This window comes from Bactrocera dorsalis, chromosome 3 (genome assembly GCF_023373825.1).
Source record: "Bactrocera dorsalis isolate Fly_Bdor chromosome 3, ASM2337382v1, whole genome shotgun sequence".
NCBI classification, from domain to species: domain Eukaryota; kingdom Metazoa; phylum Arthropoda; class Insecta; order Diptera; family Tephritidae; genus Bactrocera; species Bactrocera dorsalis.
This window is the reverse complement of record NC_064305.1, coordinates 44,611,555-44,635,644: the sequence shown is the minus strand read 5'-3', so window position 1 is coordinate 44,635,644 and position 24,090 is coordinate 44,611,555. Positions and strand designations below refer to the sequence as shown.

The window sequence follows — 24,090 nt, the reverse complement described above, 5'->3', positions numbered from 1 at the left end:
CAACTATTTGTTTAGCTATAAGCCCAATATATAAACATAGACTTTTTTATTTTTGTCGTATGGGAGGAACCACCGTGGATTTGAAATTTTTTTTCTCTACATCAATTTACTTTTTGTTTAAAAAATTATTTTAATTGATGCTTCAATATGATCTTAAAAATATAAACCTTACAATGTTTTCTATCTGCTTTACTTGCTAACAATTTGTCAAATACATTGCATTATCATTCAAAAAGTTTATTTTGTTAAATTTTTCAATTTCACATTACATTTTTTTTACAATAAAAGAAAGGTGCACGTCATTGGTAAGTTTTGAAAAATTTTTGTTGAAAGTTCAATATCTTATCTTTATATTTGATGAAATTGATTGAAGCACAAAACATGTAGAGCTACATCGCATTTTGTGCATTTATAAGTATGACGAATGTTTGTGACAATTTTGACAACGGCGAGGCTTCTCTAATTTGTTAATGCCATGTCCAACTTTGTCTTTAAGAACACTTTCCAGAGCGGCGTCTTTGGATCTTCGAACAGCTGTTGACTGTGGAGTCAACGTCCCCGAAGACGACATCGACGGCATTGTTATTCAAAGCAAACATTCTGCAACGTAAATATCGAACTGTAATTGATCCAATGGTTCAATTTTTTATGCAATACATCTTTCGGGGGTGCGTGACATTCCCTTTTCATATTTGATGAGAGCACAATGAATTTTCCAAGCGTTCACCATTGCAGCATCAAATCAATTTGTTATCAGTGGCCAATACCACTTTTTTCCTCGAACGCGAATTCGATAATTGTTCATGGCATTATAGAAGAGATCGACACCACCCATTCGATTATTGTATGCTCTTAAGATGTGTGGCATATTTGGATGTCACAGGCGAATTTGAACTAGATTCTACATACATAATTCAGTATAATGTTCTTCGGTCTCGTCGCAATCAGCTGACGCATTCGGATTGTCTTCATTGTACGCGCAACATATGTAGTTCATGAGGCACAAACGCACTTCCATCGTTGAGTATTTGCTGCTCTTCATCGATATTTTCTGTGACACTTACTGCATCTGTAGTTTCCGGAAGCAAGACCACTAAGTCGACCATATCTGCATGGAGAATGCGATTTGCGATTTCATGATCGGCGTGCCCCATAGGCTCCTCAATCTCTCTTTGACTCCGGTATCTCTTACGAAACATTTTCGAAAACTCAAAATTTCACTGTCAATATTATACTCAAGAACGGAATACTTTACTACCGCACAGCAGGGAGGCATACCTGCGAATCTCACTGGAAGACCTGCTAATGCTCGTGGACAACAACCGACTAAGTACCTGCCTAGAAGGGTTCCTTTTTATATTCGTGATCTTGGAAGCTTCTGGAAAATTCTATTCTAGAAATATTTCGAAAGAAAGCTCTTGAATGTTCCATGAACAAGTATTTATTCGATTTTTTTATTTTCTTATATGTAATTACGAAAAATTGTATGAACTGTAAGACGGCACTTTGCCCTGCATTCTTTTCATTATGATACTTCCTGCGTCTACTTGTTTGTGAAAGAACTCAGTAATCAACAATTTAACAAAGATTTTATTTTAAATTGAAAGTATACTATAGTCATATACTACAGCCATTTAAAGTTGACCCATCTGGCAACGCTGTAACTTTTAACAGCGCTGACAAATCGGCTAATGTCATACCGCGTTAGAAGCGTCATTCGAAGACAATTTATACCATGGAACAGTACACTCCAAAAGAACGCGCTGAAATTGTTCAGCTTTATATTCAAAATAACTTTTCAATTGTGTTAACTCAACGTGCGTTTCGCAAAAAAAAATAAAGTGAAAAGTGCTCCAGTTAAGAACACAATTAAGTCTTTATACGCAAAATTTGTGAACACCGGTAATCTCAGTAATGCCAGTCATGCATCCAGACAACGCACAAGACGTTCTGATGAAAATATCGAAGCTGTACGAGCCAGTATTGAGGAGACTCCATCGACATCGAGTTATCGCCGCTCTCAGGAATTAGACATCTCTCGCACCACTCTCCGACGCATAATTCATAAAGATTTGAAGATGTTTCCATATAAAATTCAAATGGCACAAAAACTAAACCCAGCTGATTATCCGCGACGCCTTAATTTTGGCAAATGGGCCATCGAAATGGCTGAAAACGATTGATATCGAAAAATGGTGATGTTGACTGGCCACCGAGATCACCAGATTTGACGCCACCAGACTTTTATTTGTGGGGTTATTTGAAATCCAAGGTATACGCTAATAAGCCAAAGACCTTAGCTCAACTGAAAGCCAACATTCGACGTGAAACAGCCGCCATATCATCCGAAACATTGACCAAAGTCATGGAAAATGTCGAAAAAAGAGTGCATTTAGCTGTCAAAGCTAAAGGTGCCCATTTACGCGATCTAATTTTTAAATATTAGCTGAAACAAATCCCCTTGGACCAAAATAAATTATTTTTGAAATGAACAAAAAACATTGTTTTCTTTTGTTCTTTTTTTTTTAGAAACAAATGGGTCAACTTTAAATGGCCTACCCTGTAGTACTCCCACTACCAACAACATACACTTCTCTCTTCATTCTTTCTTTACCTGTCTTACTTATCCTCTCATATCTCTTTTTCTCATTCGATAATTTCCATACTTGCTAATTGGTCTTTCCTTTAATCATTCCTTACATTAAATTCTCTCTTTCTCTTAAATAATAATAGCAACAACAATAAACATTTACACTCATTAGTTTTATTAGCTCGCCTGCATTATGTTAACTTCCTAGATGTAAGGACACAAAAATAGTGAAGTGGAAATATTTGTCGTATCGTTTTCGGCCGGTGGTCGATTTATCAACCAGTAAATTTTGCGCATTCCTTCTCATTCTATACTACAACCGATCTGCTGAAAAATACATTCTGCGTGAAATATGCGACAAACACTGCAATATATAGGAAAACTTATTTTTTTCAAAAATTTTCTCTATTATTTCCGAATTAAAAAAAAAAAAAAATTGGGGTCTTGCTAATTAGTAAAAGAAAATCTTTGTCAAGATTAGAAAGATGCACGATGGCATACAATTATTGCCTTCAGGACACATCTTGATAATTTTCGACTCGGCGATTTTTCAAAGTTTCTGGTCGAAAAACCGACCATTGGCTGTAAATGGGTCAAGAGTATAGAGTTTAGACTAATGTGAAGACCTATTTCATTCTTATTTAGCGCTTAACTATTTCCGCTTAAACTATTTAAATATTGACATAAAAACGGTTTAAAGTTAACTGGAAAGACGAAAATTACTTTGTCACGTATCCGTGGCTCCATGTATTTAGATTGTGCAAAAGGTAACCAACCAATCTGGGATGTTGTGGAATCCAAGACATAATTGCTTAGCTGTCAGAATTGCAATTATGATTTTCAATGATGTGACAGAATCTGTTTGGTTTTTCGTCTTTTCGAACATACGTAAAACCAATATTCAAATCAGCTGTTTACTAATGTGTCAAAACTTGCAAATTTATACATTTGGAAGCAATCCTATTAAAGTTTTTAATGAGGTCCGAATTAAAGAAATATTTTAAGAGAAAATTGCACTCATTACGTTTTGTAAATCTAATATCTTTAAATATCTGGATTTTTTTCCAAAAACTCAATAATTAAGACATTTCGTCTTTTATACTTATGTTTTCCCCTATAGAAATAGAAATAAATTAATCGAAATAGTAAAATACACTTGTGGCCACGCAAACCATACCACTATATGGGTCTTTTTCGTTCGTTCAGGATTTTTTTCAGTTTGGCTTTTTTTATGTTTTTAGTAATCAAAAGTAAACTAAATTATATTATCTAATTAAAATTATAGTTTTTAATTTATTACGTTTACTGAGTAAAACACAAATTAGCTTTTCTGTGCTTATTCTAAAGCGCCCGATTTTATTGATATACGGGCTAAACTTCGTGATTTATTAAAAAAAATATATATAATAAAATATTAATTTTAATTATAGTGTAAATGAAATTAAATTAAAAAATAAGTTAAGCAATTTAATAAGTACAAAAAATTTTCATATTGTGCCCTTGAAAAAAGGTAACATAGATGCAAATTCAAACATACACTGAAAAAAATTTCATGGATGTTGTAAAGTACTTGTCAAATAATAACAAGAATTACTACTCTTACCAACTGAAGATCTCAAAAGGCCTACTTGTTGTAATAAAAGGTATAGAGTCTACGGTAGACTCTAACGATATTAAAGAAGCACTGGAAGAAGGTGGTTTTGGTATTAAATCAGTAGCAAATATTTTTAACAGGAACAAAGTCCCACAACCAATGTTCAAAATAGAATTGATGCCAAATTCTAACTAACTCAAGAAAAATAAAAAATACCCGATTTACAATTTAAAATATCTGCTCCATCGCAGAATCACCGTAGAGGAACCACATAAGAGAAATGGTGCAGTACAAACTGCCAAGAGTATGGACACACGAAAACATACTTATATTGCACCCTACAGAGGTGGGTGGTGTGGTGCGTGGTGATCTACATCTTACTTCAAAATCTACTCTTCAAAAAGAGGATTTAAAAAAAAATGTAGTAATTGTGGTTGCTCTGTACGAGGTGTGTACAAAAAGTATCGCGAATTTTGTGTTTTTTCAAAAATTATTTATTTATTCATGAATATCTTGTCCCCTTCAAAGTAATCCCCATGAGATATTATACACTTGTCCCAACAGTTTTTCCAATCTTCGAAGCACTTCAAAAAATATTTTTTTTTTTATCTTCTTCAGCTCCTCCTTCGATGCCGTCTTTATCCCGTCAAGAGAAGCGTAACGTCGTCCTTTCACGGGCCTCTTCAGTTTAGGGAACAAGAAAAAGTCACAGGGGGCTAGATCTGGGGAATACGGTGGCTGCGGTATCATTAGTGTGTTCTTTTTGGCCAAAAAGTCGCGCACAAGCAAAGATGTGTGAGCAGGGGCGTTATCGTGGTGCAATTTTTTTGATAGGTAAAAATCGAAGACGATCCAAAACACGTGCAAGCAAAGCAGCTGTCAACAATTAAATGAACATTCAAAATGGCCGAGCTTGTCGGCATAAGTGAGAGACATGAGTACCAACATAACGCCACAAAAAATTTGAAATTCGAATATACGTAACCCGCGAAAATTCAAAATTCGCGATACTTTTTGAACACGCCTCGTATATAAAGGCTTAATATTCGAAATTGTCTGTCGGAATTCAAGCACATTGTAATCAAATATTACAAACACCCCGTAACTAAATTATAGCAATCTCATATAGAAGTTCAAATCGTATTACTTTTTAGAATAATACTATGCATGGAAGCTATGTAAATGTAGAGAAAGGCAACGCTGTTTAAATGCAACTGCCGCAAAATCTTCCAAATGGAGGTATTGAAACTATGATTTTAAATCAGTGTATGACACAATTTATGTCTACCGTGCAAAACATGATCCAAGATTTTATAAAATCACAAAATCAAATGCTGCACAATTTATTAAGTAAAAAACGAACATACTAAATATCTATATGGAATGCTAACGGTATTAACCAACATAAATTAGAGATTATTAGATTTCTATGAAAAAAAATATAGATAAAATGCTTATATCAGAAATTCATCTAACAAATAAAAACAATTTCAATGTACCGGGATTTAGACTCTTTGTTACAAATCATCCGGATGGAAAAGCGTATGGTGAGACGGTAGTGTTGGTTAGAAATCCGTTAAACCACTATGCTCTAAAATCTCATGCTACAGTACAGTTACAAGCTACGACAATATCCCTAGAAAATCGGGGTTGTGACTTAAACCTTACGGCTATATACTGTCCACCTCATTTTATTATTACAGATACCCGACTTAATAGATTGTGGTGTAGTCAAAAATATAGATAGTTCGTTTATAACAGCTAATACATGTACAGGCTTACCATCTGATTATTCTCCTGTAATAATAAAGATAAACGAAGAGGCCATGATATATAAGCCAAAAGTTTCTCTAACATCTCATAAAACTAACTGGTTGAAGTATAGCAAATATATCAGCAGCCTCATCAATATTGATACAAAATATACATCTACAGGACTCTTTCTGATTAATGAAAGTAGAAGAGAATTTAATGATGTAATAACTACTGCAGCTGTATTTAGCAACACCAGAAAGAACAATAAACCAGTTGTTTTAGAAAGATCACTAATAACGAAATAGAAAAACTTGTATATGAGAAAAGGCGAGCTAGACGTGAATGGCAGTTAAGTCGCTTCAACTCTGTTTCAACTGAAAACTGCTGTACGTAAGTTAAAAAGCGCTTAAATGTGAGGAAGAACACTACACTGAAAATGAGTTAAAATTCTTGTGAGCAAAACTCCCTTAGAAAAGGCCAAAAGCCTTTTAAACCACTAGTAGATTCCAACATGCCTCGAAGACAATTTCAATGGTAATTGGGCACGTAGTGATGAGGAAAAGGCAAAATGCTTTGCAAATCCCCTAAAAAAACAATCAACCTAATTGCTCAAAGAACAACTTTAAGTTGCCCACCTTGCCCAATTAGCGGTATTGGGCAAGGTGGGTCGCTTGTTTCTATTAAGACTTTTACTTCTGAAAGAGCTAAATCCGAAAAAGGCATCAGATAATGATAATTGAGTTACCAAATATTGCTATAAAAGTGCTCTGCTTGCTCTTTATTGGAATTCTTGTTTTCGGATACAATCCAATTTTGTGGAAAATGACGCAGATCATCATGATAGATAAACCTGGGAAAGACAACACAGTCGTGTTCCTACAGACCAATAAGTTTCGTACCCTGTATTTCAAAAATATTTGAAGTGTTAGTATCAAAGATGATTTCTTTCCTCCACGAAAACAATATAATACCAACGCACCAATTCAGTTTTCCTACTAAACAAGGCACTGTAGAGCAAGTAAATAGAACTTCTAACGAAATCAGGAAAGCATTCGAGCACAGAGAGTACTGTTCAGCTATTTTTCTAGATGTAGTTCAGGCGTCCGATAAGGTCGGCATGAAGACCTTTTATGGAAAATCAAAAACGTTTTACCTTACGAATTGCATAAAACTTTGGAGTCATATTTAAGAAACAACAAATTTTATTGTTGGGGACTCTCGAATAAAAACAATCAAGTTATTCGATAGTTCAGCAATTTTCATTCATTCGATAGTTTTCAAGAAATCACTCATTACTATTTTTTCGTTCATTCCAATTTTTTCGTTCATACCAATTTTTCGTTCAAAACGAATATTTTGTTCGCTACTAATTTTTCGTTCATTACTATTTTTTCGTTCATTCGAATTTTTTCGTTCATACCAATTTTTCGTTCAAAACGAATATTTTGTTCGCTACTAATTTTTCGTTCATTATTATTTTTTCGTTCATACCAATATTTCGTTCAAAACGAATATTTTGTTCGCTACTAATTTTTCGTTCATTACTATTTTTTTATTCATTAGTATATTTTCGCTATTGAATGATTTTTCGAATGAATGATTTTATGCAAGTAGATATCTAGCAAAGATTTTTTGTACGAATTCATTTATTACATTTCAAGTAAATGGTATTATATTCAGCAAATGTACGAATAATGCTTAAATTGCGTGTATTTCAAAATTATGTTGAATGATTTATGTTGAATTATGTGTGATAATGGAAATTAAATTGAATGCATGTATGAGTGGTAGAAGATAATAGATGCTTAAAATAGATTTAAGTGAAAAGTATTAATAATAATAAATATAGACTTATAAAGCGATAATGTAGGAGGCATCGCTAAATTAATAAAATGACTAAAGTAGATTCATATGGTCATCGGTATTTGGGAAGATTAAATGACAGTTTCTAGTCCGTTTGATAAAATCCAATGGTTTTGAATTAAGCAGGTTGGCAACTTGGTTATGTATTGCGATTCGAAATTGTAGCTATGTATACATTCACTTAACCGTTTTAACTGTTGGTATTATTTGCAGCATCAATAGTAAAACATTTGAATTGGGTCGCAACTTATATAGATATTGGTATTAGATTTTTAATTGCAGTGTTTTCTGTGGTAATATAAAATTTATTTATGTATTTTGTAAAGAAAATGGCGAAAATGTTTTTATACATAATTAGATAATACAAAAATGCGCCCTGTATTAAAGAGATCAGCCGTGTGGGAGTTTTTTTTTACTAATAATGGTAATAACGTCAACTGCAATATTTTTAAAAAAAATTTAAAGTTTGCTGGTAACACATCAAATATGAACGATCACCTATGACGAAGTCATCCATCATCACATAGTGTGGAGGAGACTTCTTCGGCGATAATCGAACGAGCACCTGCTGTAAGTGACTTAGATATGCCAAGCTGTTCTTCAACGCAAAGATATGTGAACTTAACAGTAGAAACTATTGAAAGTGAGATAAGTAGTGCTTCTTTGGAACCTCCTGTGAACGTAGAAACTACAAGTTCTTCAACAATACCCAGTAGAAATGTTTCAGGTGGTGGACCATTAAAAAGAAAAGCAATGCAAACAAAATTATTTGTTACAAGCACGCGATCTGAGCTTTCGGAAACTGAAAAGACAAGTATAGATGAGTCTCTTATTAAAATGGTTACAAGAGATATGCAACCACTCTCTATTGTTGAAAATGAAGGATTTCGAGAATATATAAAAAAGCTTCAGCCTTTGTATTCAATCCCAAACAGAAAACTTCTTTCCAACACAATGTTGCCTTCAAAATATAACGAGACACGGAAAAAGCTTCATGCCATTTTGCAAAATATTTCACACATTTCTATAACAACAGATATGTGGACTACTGACAGCCAGAAGTCTTTTTTGTCTGTAACTAGTCATTTCATTTGGGAAAGCAAAATGAACTCAGCAGTCCTGGCAACTAAAGAAGTGTTCGGCTCACAGAATTAAAAAGCATTTTTGACGAGTGGTAAATTTTTAACAAAATAGTGACGATAGTGAGTGATAACGGTGCAAATATTAAAAAAGCGCTAAGGGATATACTGCAAAAACACCACCACCCATGTGTCGCTCACACCCTAAATTTATGCGTTGTGGATGCTATAAAGACTGCTCCTCAGATTTTAGAGCTTATAACGAAATGCAGAGCTATAGTAACATATTTCCATCATAGCTCTCAAGCAGCAGAAAAACTTAAAAATATGCAAAAGCAAATGGGAGTAGCTGAACTTAAGATGAAGCAAGACGTTGCTACTAGATGGAACTCTGGCCTTATAATGATGGAACGTATATGCTTGATAAAAGAACCGCTCTCTGCTGTACTAATTTCCTTACCAAGTGCACCGAACTTTCTAAATGCATCAGAATGGGAAAGGTTACGTTATTCCATCACTGTATTGAAGCCGATAGAGCATACGACAACAGAACTTTCAGCACAAAACTACCCAACGATGTCACTAGTGGGGCCTATAGTCAGAGGACTGCAATATGCAATAAGATCCCAGCAAATGAAAACTTCGGAGGGAGAATGCTTGAAAAGTAGTTTGTTGGAAGTAATTTCGAGACGACTTGGCCAACTAGAGTCTGACAAGATGTGTGCCAAATCGACCTTCTTAGACCCACGGTTTAAAAAGTTTGCCTTTGGAAATGAAAGTAACTCTAGTAATGCTCAAAAATGGTTGGGAGAAGAGGTATCAGCATTCATACAGCGGAACCAAAGGACTGCTACAGCCCCAGTAATAGAATTACCCGCGGATAAAAGTAAATTATCTCTTTGGACTCTACTTGACCAAAAAGTAGCGGAAGCAAAAACTATTTGTCACAACGCCCCTAGTGTTAATGCACATATTTCTTTGGAACAATATCTTAGACAACCCTTTAAACTATTGGGACAGCAAAAAGGCAACTTTTCCAGAACTCTACGAGCTTTCCTAAAAATATTTATGTATACCTGCTACTTCAGTTCCTTCCGAAAGGGTTTTTTCTAAAGCTGGGCAAATAGTAAATGATAGAAGAAATAGACTTAAAGGTGAAAAGCTAGATCAAATAATATTTTTAAATAGCAATTTTAATATATAATTAATATTTTTTTGCGTTCTTCTGATATTTATATTTATTTTATATGATATTGAATATCTTTTCTGTGTTTTACTATTTTTATGTTTTATTAAAATATTGAATTAAATTAAACCTTTGTATTGGTTTAATTAAAAATGAATAAAATTCCAGTACTTTTTTGTTGTTTGAAGAGTACGCCTTTGCTTAGTTATTGAATTTGATTAAATAAATGAATGAACGAAAAAATTCATTCGATAGTCAAAATCATTCAGTCATTAACAATCGATAGTTGAAATCACTCGATAGTTCCCAACACTAACAAATTTACAGTTAAAGTAGCAGACTTCATATTAGACCTCAGGGTAGCGTGATAGGCCCAACTCTGCACATATTACATACAGCAGACATTCCAACAGCTATGAACGCATTCACATCCACTTTCGAGGATGACACAGCTCTAGTAAGCCGTAGCAAATTCCCCATCAGAGCATCAAGAGTATTAGAGCAGCACTTACCTTTTGTCGAAGAATGGCTACCCAACTGGCGTATGAATATTAATGAGCAAAAAAGCAACCATGTTACATTCTCGCTAAGACCTGAAATGTTTGGGACAGTTAAAATAAGCAATGTCCTAGTACCCCAAGCGAATGAAGTAACTTATCTAGGGATTCACCTGGATCGAAGGCTCACGTGAGTACAATAACTTTCGTGAAGTTAAGAGCAGAAAATTTAAATTGGCTTTTAAACAAACATTTTAAACTTAGCCTAGACAACAAAGTCCTGTTATACAATGCAGTCATAAAACCGATTTGGATGTATGTCATTCAACTATGGGGTACGACCTGTGAAACCAACATTGATATAATACAAAGGTTCCAATCTAAAATTCTTAGAACAATCACGAGTTTACCATGGTACATGCGTAATGAAAACATTCAAAAAGATCTTGATATTCCTATGGTAAAGAAGGAGATAGAGGACAGCAGAATGAAATATATTTCTAAACTTCGCGAGCATCCAAACCCATTGGCCAATGCCGTGGTAAATTCCTGCAATCTAACACGTTTACAAGTTATACGAGGTTTGACAATTAAGTAATGAGACTGATTTTATTGCCGCGCTTGTGGTAAACCTGTGATCTTGAAATTCCCTTTATCTTTTTCCGACATACCTCCCCTCTCCGTTGATATATGTACCGTCGCTCTAGCTTGTTTAGTTCATCTGCTGCGTCAAGTTGAGTAGATGTGTGTTTGTAGTGCTCGTCACGAAAATAGAAAAACGAAATCAAGAGCAACGCGTCGCGATAAAATTTTGCGCCAGATTGGACGAAACAACTTCGGAAACGTACGCTAAAATTGTAAGAGTGGATGGTGATAGTGCAATACGACCCGGAAATCAAACGCCAAAGCTCACAATGGTTGTCTCCGCGCGCCCCCCGCCCGAAAAAAGCTCGCATGAGCAAGTCGAAGGTAAAAACGATGATTTTTACCTTTTTTTGATAGCCGTGGAATCGTCCACAAAGAATTCGTTCCACCGGGGTAAACTGTGAATCAAGTCTACTATTGCCAAGTACTCGAAAGATTGCGCCCAGACATCGCTCGTAACTGTAACTCGTAACTGCTCGTACTCGCGGAAATCTCAGTCGAAGCGTTCCAGAAATGTTACGAAGCATGGAAAACGCGCTGAAATCGCTGTATACCTGCCCAAGGGGACTACTTTGAAGGTGATGGCAGAGTTGTAGAATAATTTTCAAATATACGGTTTTTATGGAATCAGTCTCATTACTTAATTGTCATACCTCATATACCAGCTTACTAGAGAGCAAAGTTCTACGAAAAGAGTCAATCACATTCGTGAGCTTTTTTGGTTTTAAACAGATTTAAGATTCGAATAATTATTGTTAGGCTTTACCAAGCAGATACAATAAATAAAAAAATATTGCGAAAAAAGGGTATATGAGGACAAAGCAAAGTGTCAACTCCAAATCATCCATTTTTAGCATCTGGACACATTATTACCAGGAAGGGATGCTTTCTATATTTCATTAAGATATCTCACAGATTTATCGATATTCCGTGGGGAGCATTAATAGAAGAATATTTGACATTTTCATACTAATATGTTCATAATTAAATGCAACAATTCTGTTGCTATAATATTGCGCATTTCTGCATCAAAATTTGCGTGTCTGAAAGTATACTATATATTCCATATATTTAGAGATTCTTTCATAGACAGTCAACCTTTTTTAAGAAAAGCTCATAAATCTGGACTTTATGCAGGCCACTTTAAGACTTCAATTTGGCACGATTTTAGCTTTGTTTTGGGTCTCCATCTTGCTCCTCGTCTTCGGGGTAAGCAAATTTTATTTAAAAATACCTAGGTATTTTTTCTGTTTCATAATTCCTTAAATTTTTACTACTGGGACATGATGACACCAGGTGAAGCAGTCCCAAACCATTAAACTACCTCCGCTATGCTTCATTGTTTTCTTCACCTGATGTTTTTGCAGGGTTTTCCCTGGTCGGTGCCAAAGTATTGTATCCGATTAACTATTATTTCATCTCAACATATGCCGTTCCAGTCTTCTTGAAGCGTTTCAAGCTTTAACATCGTTACAAAATCAGAACAGCTCTTTGACATTCTTGTGAAATGCTGTTTTGTTTGCTTGATACCTGAGACTAAACCAATTCGTCGAAGGGCTTTCCGCGCCGTGCACTGACAAACATAAGACACAGCTAACTTAAGAACACGTAAAAAATTAAACTGTATACACAGTGGCGGGCAATACTGTAACATGATAAAGGAGCTTTTATTTAAACTAAATATATTTCTTTAGATTAAAACTTAATTGTTTTGGAAATGTGGAGTGTGGACATCGAATACTACCTACAGTCACACAATAAACTCTACGTACTCCCCCACGAAAATTGCAATTCTGAGTCATCTATGCACAATGGAAAAACAAAATACATACCAAACGAACGCTTATTATTTATATATATATTTTTTCTATATTTATTGTTTTCCAAACACAGAAAAGTCTACATACTCCTAACCAAAACGTATTTTCAACAAAACAGAGTAATAATAATATTTAATTCAATATTTAGTGGGACCACCTCGGCTCTGCAGAACAGCGCTTAATCGGTTTTTCATTGAAAAAACAATTTTTTTTTGTATAGTCTGTTGAAATAAGATCCCATTCCTCTAGTAGTGCGTTTTTTAGGTCCTGTTTGTTTTTTATCATTCTTTTTCTGATACGACGATCTAATTCATCCCATAAATGCTCTATGGGGTTCAAATCAGGCGACTGGGGAGGAGAATGAAGTTGATGAGGTACATTATATAGCAGCCATTCTTTAACAATACGTGCAGTATGCTTTGGGTCATTATCTTGCTGGAAGTACCAACCCTCTGCAAGACCAATTTTATCTGCGGATTGCCTCAGATTATCTTTTAATAAGTTCAGATACACCGTACGATCCATTGTTTTTTCGATAAACACTAAATTACCCACCCCAGCCGCTGACATGCAACCCCACACCATTACGGAACTGCCTCCGTGTTTGACTGTAGGAAGCAAATTTTTGGATAATAACGCTTCTTTGTTTTTGCGCCAAATATTTTGTTTCTCACCACAACCAAACAAGTTGAACTTGCTTTCGTCGCTAAATAAGATATTGGCCCAAAAACATTCATCTGCTTCAATATATTTTGTAGCAAAATCAACACGTTTCTGTTTATTAATTGCACTAATAAACGATTTTTTCCTGTGTACACGACTATGAAATCCGCTACCTCTTAAACACTTCCGTACAGTTTCTGGATGCACTTAAGCAATATCCGAGTTTTCCAACTTTAGACTTTATTGTGTGACTGTACATTGTAAAATAGCCCACATCAAACATAAATAAATTAATGTGCACGCCTAAAATTAAATGGAGCTAAAATGATACGCGTTAGTTACCGATAGTATACAAATATCGGTAACTTGCAATGTGCAATAATTAATGTACATACATATCTCCTAAACCACTAAAGCTGCAACTACCAAATTTACCAAGCTCAAATATTATAAGAACTTCTATTGAGAGTGCGAAAATGGATTAAATCGGAAAATAATCCCACTCACTCCCCTTGTAACGGTACTGTTAAAAACTACTAAAACCGCAATAATCAGTAACTAATTACGCCAGAGAGATGGAAGTTTACACCCGAGATGGTATGACAGGATTTTGATCTAGCCAGTGTGAAAATTGGACAATGGGCGAAATCGGATTACAGCCACGCCCACTGCCCATGTAATAAAATTTTTAACCTCACGTGATTCTTTCACTTTCTAGTATATAAATCAAGACGTAATTAACTTAACGGAATACAATTTTGCACTAATAATGTCCTTAAAGTATGTCACCTTATGACTAAAAATTGTTCAACTCCAACCAAATTGAAATTCAGACAGATTTCTTTCCTGATGATAGTAATTCTGTTATCCAAAATGGGTTGAATCGAATCAATACTTTCTAGAGCGCTCATATACCTAATATAAAGATTTTCGAACTTTCAAGTGGCTTTATGATGGATACATCGGCCAACAGTTAAGTTATCTCAATAAAAATTGCAGAACATGTGTTACTCAAAAAGTAATAATAAAAACTCTCAATCGTATAGCTTTGTATCGAAGTGATATAAAAACATAATACTATAAAAATTCATAAAATAAATATTTGGTCCAATATATAGCTGTTTTGTTTATTTTTTTTTTTTTGGCTGGTATTAACTTATTTATTTACAATTTTAATCTAATTCGAATTAAGGTTTTATCTACAATATATACAAAACTTAATCCCTAAAAAGTAAATCTGAACCTGATTTCTCTTAAATCTGCGGGCTGTAGCATTGTTATCTAGTAGGGTTATTGCCAGAACATTTGTATGATAATGTAGGCTCTAAACATACAGGTAAACCTCCTACAACGCGGTTTTTTCTTACAACGCTACTCTTACAACGCGATTTTTACGGAAATTTTTTCAAATATTTACTATTTTAGTTTGAAAAAGGTTTTCTTGCCCAAATAAAATTCTATGCATTTTTCCCATACTTTGATTCCGTTGAAATTGTTGATGCGTCACTTAAAGAAATTCGTCCTTCAACACTAAAAGCTTGCTGGAAAGCACTAATACCAGAAATAGACTTTCAGAGCACTGTTTCTACACCAATTGAAGATGAATATATGTAGCAACATAGTGAGATTGGCGCATGCAATAGAAGGTGATGGATTTGATAAAATAACAATGGCTGATATTCAAGAATTAATTGCGGACGACGAAATAAACGAAGCAAGTTTAGTGACAATGGCAAATGAAGAATCAGATAGAGGTATGTAGCTCTGGCCATCTTTCCGATGTTGAAAATGAAAACCTTTCACTAAAAAATATCGAGAAAATTTTAAATAAACAAAGCAGTTGGAAGAATATATTTTGGAGAAAGACCCTTTAAGTGACAGAGCAGAAATATTTAAACGAAATCTTCAAAACAATTTAGTCCGCTATCAAGAAATTTATAAAGATTTGCGAAATAAGAGCAAACAAACTTCAATGCACGATTTTTTCGATCGTCGAAAGGATACCCGAATCAGATAGTGGATCAAGCTCAGATTTTGAACTAGTACGAACAAAACGTTGTAAACATATCATACTAAGTGAGATGAGTTATCGTTCTATTTTGGCTTTAATTTATTAAATCTTTTAACTTGAATATTTTGCGCAGAATTGAAATTTTATTTTATTTTGTTTTGTTTTTGCTTAAATAAATGGAATGGTATTAAATTACGTAATATGTATGTTTTTATGACTCAAAAAATAAATATACAAAATTATATTAAGCACATATTTTTACTATACAAAATCCAATATTTTATTGAAAATTTTTTTCCTTTGGAACCAAACTCTGATTTTTGTATGGAGTTAGAGTCTCCTATAACGCGATTTCCTATAACGCGGAGTTTTTCAGGAACCTATTCACCACGTTGTAGGAGGTTTACCTGTACTTTATGCTTTTTCTGCAAATTTCATATTTAATATATAGAATGTTGTAAGTCTTTATGAATATGATATTAAAAAAAAGGTGCGTGGAGTCCCTACGCGCGGATGAAGTTATACTTCTTAGTGATATTCAGAAATGCATATCATTTTGTATGAAAGAAAACTAGAAAACTTAAATTCACATTTTATAAATTTATTATGCACATAAAATGAAGAATAAAGCAAAGTCTAAATGAATGAATTTTGACTCAGAAAGTAGTTCCGTCTCTTCGTTGCGGAAGAGAATATGCAGCGTAATCATCTCTCTTTTGTTCTTCGCCAATTTGGCTGCCATATTGACTTGTGAAGATCAATTTTTTGTTGGTGACATATTCATATGTGTACGCATATGTATGTTTGTATGCTTGTGATTTATTTGTTCGGCAATGTATGCAAATATATGTTCATATAAGTATATATGAATGTATGAACATGCAAGCCAATGCGCACACATGCGTATACATACACTCATATGAGCATGTGCAGATACACAAGATAGGATAGAAGATGTATGCCTTTTAACATCGTATACTATACAAATAAATATTTTTCTTACTAATGGAAATTAAAATAAAGAAAAATATTTATTTTTATTGTATACGATGTTAAAAGCAAAAAATTAAAAATTTATTCTGTCGGGATTCGAACCTGGAACCTGTGTTAGCATCTTGACCTTCCAAGCGCTTACCACCAACACCACCATTGACAATTAGGTTGCGCTGACTTAAGTATGATTTGGTTATGAATGCAAGAAACATACGATGGTTCTAATAATTTTGTTTAAGTATAGAAATATACATACTTTGTAGAACATTTGCTTTCGCAATAAATTTATCACAGCAATACATATGCATAATATGTATACACATATACATAACATTGCTGTGATGCCCTGAGAAGTATAGTCTTAATAAATTTATTATTAATTTTTTGCTTACTAATAGAAATTAAATTTATCACAGCAATATTATGTATATGTTTATGTATATTGCTGTGATAAATTTATTTTCTATTAGTAAGAAAAAAATATTTATTAGTATTGATTTCCAAAAGCACAGAAATGATTCTGTGAATTTATTCATTAAAATCGCCACTCAGAAGTCGTTTTATCCCTTGTAAGCGAGCGATTTTCTTAAATCTCGCGCTCCCAGATAAAACGATATACCTCGTCCTCGTGGGTCAATTTCAAAAACCACAGAAATGATTCTGTGTGATTCTGAAAGGCCAACGCAGAGTATTTCAATTAAAAGTCACACAAAATAGTTGAGAATTCGCAGAAAGGCAAACGAAAGAAAAAGAACTATAACTTCAATAATGCACAAGCATACAAACATACATATGCGCACACATGTGAATATGTCACCAACCAAAAATTGAAACATTGTTCTACAAAAACAACAACAGCATAAGCATGGCAACATTGTGTTGTGTCGGCCGAGCTGTGCCGAAAGAAACGAACAAACGATCGCCGATTGTCACCGCTTCGCTTGCTGCTCGCACATCTTCGCAGACAAGGTTGCGTTACATTCATATGGATGGAGCGAGGTTGCGCAACTTTGCGTTACTTTTATATGGAAGGTTGCGCAACCAGAATCTATCGCAACCTTTTCCGGCGTCGTATAAGAAGTATAACTTCAATAACATGTATTTACATTTTGTATTAGAAACAATTTAAAAACATTAAAAAATAATGAACTAAACATATATGTTATAATATTTTGTAAATACAATTGTGGGCACAAATTTACCTTCCCTGTAAATCAACCCGATTCATCCTTATAAATGTACAGATATCTGTTATATAGTGGTGGGCCATATAAAATTTTAAATTTAAAGATAGGGCGTAAAAGATTGAGTGTAGCGTTTGCTGTATGGCACGTAGCGCCGTACTGCTGGAACCAAATGTTGTTCAAGTCTTTCTTTTCAATCCCAAAATCCGCACCATACAGTGATTCGTGCTGGGTGCATTGGCTTCTCGACGATTACGTGCGAGTTTTCTGTGCCCCAAATGCGACAATTCTGCTTTTTAACGTAAACATCGAGGTGGAAATGAGCATCGTCCGAAAAAATGATTTTTCGATAAAATTGACCATCCTCGGTCAAACGATCTTGTGCCTAATCTGTCAATATTTCCCAGTTTTCTTCTAGTAAATAGCGTCCCATTTCGTAAATTTTAGACTTTTTACTGAATATCTGTCACTTTCCGAATGGTATTTGACGTTTCCAATGTCAGTTTTCTTCTAGTAAATAGCGTCCCATTTCGTAAATTTTAGACTTTTTACTGAATATCTGTCACTTTCCGAATGGTATTTGACGTTTCCAATGTCTAAATATATAGATAATTCAAATTTAAAACGTTAGATGGCCTCCCGTTATAAGGAATGATTACAATGAATAAATTTCGAGCTTCTTAACAGAAAACAGTCTGTGATGTTGTCGGCGATGCAGTGGATGTGACAAGTTTTCAGAACAGCGGCCCTAAGAGGCTATACCAGTATAACGCATGAAAAATTAGGCGACTTTCGTGAATTTTTTTAAAAGAAAGTACTCGATTGTATGTTTCGAAGTTCTTTGAACGTAATAGTAGAAAGGTATATTTTTAGCTATATTTTAAGATTACAAAAATGTTGGAAAATAACGGATATGTGCTGTCTTCAAAGGAACAAAAAAAAGTACCCCAACTGCTGACATGATTCCGACCGAATGAATAGCTCAGACAAAAAAATTCAAAAAGTTTATTGAACTTAAAGATATTTTCTATACAATGACCTATGATCTTTGAAAAATTACAAAAATTAAAAAAAAATGCGTAATTTTGAAAAAAAAACTTATTTTTTTATGATAAAAAGTTCGTGTTTTAATGCCAAATTGACAATTTTCAACCAATCAAAAAGATCAAAGGTCATTGTAACTGTATTCAACAATACTCAATTTTAATTTGAAGTCGATATCGAGTAATTTCTTGTTGAGTTATGATGTCAGCAACTTTGAAAAATGTCGTTTCGGGAAAAACGCGTTTAAAGTTTAATTTATATATGTTTGTACCTCCGAGTGTACGCTCTATACTCTATACTATATGTTTTGCATTTTCGTTAAGTGCAATACCTTATATTATATATTATATATTATTATACCTCTGAAAATTTCACGTTGATCCGATAATTGGTTTTCGAGTTATTCGACAAATAACAAAGAGAGCTCGGGCACTTTAAACGCGTTTTTCTCAAAACTATGTTTTTTGAACCAGTGACAACTGTAACTCGAAAACCGCTCAGTAGATTTTAAAGAAATTTATACAGCTTTTAGAATACATAATAAATTTATAAAACTAATTTTTTTTGGTCCGATTGATTTTAGATGAATCTCCAAGGACTTATAGTTGTCACCGCAAGTACCTTTTTTTGGAACTGGGTCAACACAAACACCTATAACTTAATTTAAATTAAAGTTTTTTTTTTTGAAATTTTCGTGACTTCAAGTCAACACCATATTACTTCTTTTGTAAAATAACACGATTTAATGCAAAAAAAATACTGAATATTCTAATTTTTTTGTGCCTCTGACTACCCCTAACCGCTTAAGTTTATGCGGTGACACGATCCTACCTCAGTTTAACCCGACAAGGTTTGAGATCGAAGATAGGGAACAGCACCGAAGACATTTTTGCTGGCATCGCCAACAACGTGGAGCTGTAATATTTGATTTGACAATTTCTGTTACTTGTTTACGTCACTTTTTCCGAATAGAATTAACGTTGTTTGAAAATTGTTATTCCAGTGAATGTATTGCTTCCACAATTTACGCATATGTAACTTGGCACCAACGCGAGATGCTCAGAAATTCTGGAAGATATTGAATCGGTATAAGGATGTTTGAGAGTTCGAATTTAGTAGAACTTATTTTTTTCATTTAGTTATGCTTCATTAACGTTGAGGAATTTAAGTTTGAAGTCAAAACCCTCTCCCAATAATTGCCAAAACAAACGAGTGGTTCGTTTGTCTTACCTCCCACACCTTTCTTACGAATCGGACAAGAGACTTCATTAAATGCGACCACTACCTGTGGAAAAATTGGATTTAAAGTTGGGAAGCTCTACACCAGCATCTATTTTTAAGTACAATGTCGAAGAAATCAGCTATCATATTATGAACATGGTGATGTTGGGCAAACACCACACTCAGGGCGGTCTTACCTGTTAGAGGGTTAAACACAATGCCACGTTAGTGTATGAGTATGATTTAATTTTATTTTTCTTTGAATTTGATGAATTTTTCGATCTTTTGACAAAGAAGGTGTTGTACCTAAAAGTAATCCTTTCGCGCTTGTAGATGCAAGAAATATTTATGTCAGTATTCCATCCTTCATTTGTAGCTAATTTTAATTCTGCTTTATTATAGTAGGAAATACTACCCCAAACCATGTTATTCACTGGATATTTGTTTCTAGTTATCACTGTATTTATAAGTTACGATAATCCTTTTCTAATCCTCTAGAGTCCAATTTCGTCCTAATTTTTGTATTTAGAGGAGCCTTTTTTCTTGGCCCTTTCACTTTAAGCCGTAATCGGATTACATTTAGTTACGTTATATAATTTATAAAACTTCAGAATGGACACCGAAAAACTATGCTTTTTTAACTTAAAATATGAATAGTATGCAAAGTATGTTAATTTTTTCAAAAAATTCATTTTATTTCAAATAAGACATTTATTTCTTAATGACATGAAGAAAAACAAGCAATGTTTATGTTGTAACAACAAACAAAATTAACATATTTACCTTTATTATTTATTGAAATGGGACAGGTTTCTCGGCGCGACATAGTACTGTTATTTTATCTGAAAACTAAAGTCAAATTGAAAATGCTTTTATTAGTTTATTAAATTAAGGTTTAAAATTGTACGCATATATTCAAATAATTCCTACAAGCATAAAATTGAATTGAAATATAATTTTTGTATTTATGAGTTGTATTAAATTTCGACATAAAGACATTAAGTATCATATGTCCTTACCCTGGTTCAAAGCTACCTCCTCATCAATTTTCAGCCAAATCGGTTCAGCCGTTCTTGAGTTATAAATTGTGTAACTAACACAACTTTCTTCTATATACATATATAGATATAGCTTAAATAGTTTAGTAACAGAGTAAGGTTAGCATCAACTCAAATTAGAAAAATGCCTCGCACTAAAACTGAAGAAAGGAAAACTATTAATAATTACGAAAATAATAAATTTATAAAAGATATAGGAGAAATTGTAAGTAAAAACAATATGCTGTATTTAACCTTATTCAGCGCTAAACCACATAATTTTTAACAAAGCGTGTTCTCTTAATTTCACTAAAATGTCATACGTTTTGAGCAACCTAACATTTCAAAGATAGGTGGGAATTAACTATATATGTAGGCAATATTGGGGGCAGAAAATGCCAGGTATATTCAACAAGATATTTCCAAGCATTTTTATAAATATATAACTTATATGATACACTAACTGACATATTCAGCAGTGTGTTTATTAGAATAAGGAAAATCTTTATACAAGGTTTGTCCGGAAAGTGACAGGACTGAGTCGATTTAAAAAAAAAATATTGAACCAATCATTACAATTCTTTAAAAACTTTCAATATAGGCTACTTTTGCACCGATGCGGCGCTGCCAGCGCAATTTCCAAGCATTGAATGTGTGACGAAGGCATTGTTCGGAATACTATTGAGAGCCGAGGTGCATGTTGCTTGGATCACCCTTCATCGGCCTTTTCAGGCAAGGAAACAAAAAAAAGTACGGGTGGCCACATCTGGGCTGTAGGGCGGATAGGGAAGCGTTGGGATGCCGGCCTTGATTAGGTGCGTTGTCGTGGTGCAATTCCAATCGGCTGTGATTTCTTGTCGGACCCTATAGACTCTACGTTTGAGTTTCTTGCCGACTTCCACGTAAAACTTGGCGTTTGACGGTTTGTCCAAGAGGAACAAATCCACGGTGGACTAATATATATGATATATGCCAACTGGATGTTTTAAAATCTTATTTTAGGTATACCTACCACTACCTCTATCAGTGTTGACCCAATTTTTATCTATTTTGTCATTACTAAATATTTTAACAGAAAAATATGCTTTCTGACTTTAATTAAGGTACCATCACTAATATATGAGTAAAGTCAATCGGATTTTACAAAAATATGATATTAGTTATATGCTAGGCTGGGGATGTTTTCATCCGATTTTACTCATTTTGGACACAAAGATGCACCGTTATTAGAACAATACGTTCTCTCAATTTTATTAATCATATCCTTTTTTTGATATGTACATGCATTGATTGCGTCTTGGTTCGTACATATACCGGAAAGAGAAAGAGACACATGGAGTTCGTGGATGGGCGTAATTTGACCATTGACACGCTCCATGTTCAAATATCTTTGGACATGCATGTCATAAAATGTGCTGATACAGTAAAGACTTTTTAATTTAAATTTCGCGCGAAAACCCATTCGTTGAAGTGTTTTGTTTTAAGGTTGGTACGCAGCTCTCAAGTAATTGCTCAAGAACAAAAATACATTATTTCTGAAGTAATTTTGACAGCTGGTTACGCATTGTGAATGATCCACATTAGAAGAGCAAGAGAGAATAAACAAAGTAAACAAACTTTGTGCGTATGTATGTATATATGTATGTGTATGGTAACACAAATATTTTCATTGAGATTTAAGGAATGTTGTTGATGATTGGTTGGTTTTATACAACATTTCAAAATGGAACATACTTTATAATAATGATTTCAACTAATTTAGAATGAATTTGACGATTACTTCGAATTTCCTGCAAGAAACAATTGTTGATTTGATGTTTCTTCGCAAAACCAGGTTTGCCATATTCACATTTTATTGAAAAAAAGTATTAAAAATTAGTACTAGCTTTCTTTTTTGGATCGTTTCTTAAGCGTTTTTTTATATGAAGTTTTTACGTTTCTTGAGAGCTGCGTACTAAGCTTTAGGTTGGTATAACTGTCTGAGACATCTGTGCTAAAGGTGACATGAAAACGATCAGTGTTTAGTATACGCTTGTGTTTTTGAGTACTATGACAATATATCGTGTGACAAGTAAAAATCGCCGAATAACTCATTAACTTGAACAATGTCAATAATTAATATGATCAGCATTTCCATTTCTATGCTCCCAATACATCTTGATTTCCGACTTTCCATCTGACTTTGAATTGTTTAGGTTGACGAAAACGTCTAATATTCTAATAAAGTCGCAAAAGTTTTAAAATTATCTTAGTGGTGTGGTGCTTAATAGAAATGAGGTTGGTTTTGGTCTAACTCACCCTACCTTAAAACAGGGGTTTTTAATAAGAGTGATATGACTTCTCTACAATAACAAGCACACTAATTGTTAAGGAAATTCAAATTTTTTTAATTATTGTAAAATACAGTTGATCCAATTAAGTTCTGAAAATAACATCATTCAAATGGCCTCCTCAACTTTTTTTGCAGACACGAATTAGATGAACTTAATTTTCGAGTACTTTTTCCACCAAATCAAGTCATGTGTCATGAATATTACATTCAATATTGACTTCTAATGCAAGAAGAGAGACTAGTTTATTGCTAAAGACCAATGACTTCAAATAATCTCACAAGAAGTAGTCCAATAAAGTTAAATAACAACTTCTTGGTGGCCAAACTTTTCTCGAAATATTTGGTTGTTGCACGTGGCGTGTGGCCCTGTTTTGTTGAAACCAGATGTTGTCAAGATCAACTTCTTCTAAACACAAAGTTTAGTTATTATCGATCTATACCGCTCTCAATGGACAGTAACGGCGTCACCATATTGAAGGAAATACCTACCGATGATTCCACCACACAAAGACCCACATCAAACTGTCAATTTAAGTGAGTGTAATTTTTTTAATTTAATTTAAACTTTGCGCGAAA

At 33.9% G+C, this 24,090-nt stretch overlaps 1 protein-coding gene and 1 pseudogene across 2 annotated transcripts in view; one reads left to right on the top strand and one right to left on the bottom strand.

The window, feature by feature from the left end:
* Positions 1 to 24,090, top strand: part of LOC115066313 (lissencephaly-1 homolog) — a 174,429-nt gene that overhangs the window by 67,571 nt on the left and 82,768 nt on the right. The window lies entirely within an intron of this gene.
* LOC125778000 (small nucleolar RNA U3) lies at positions 17,240 to 17,369 on the bottom strand (annotated as a pseudogene).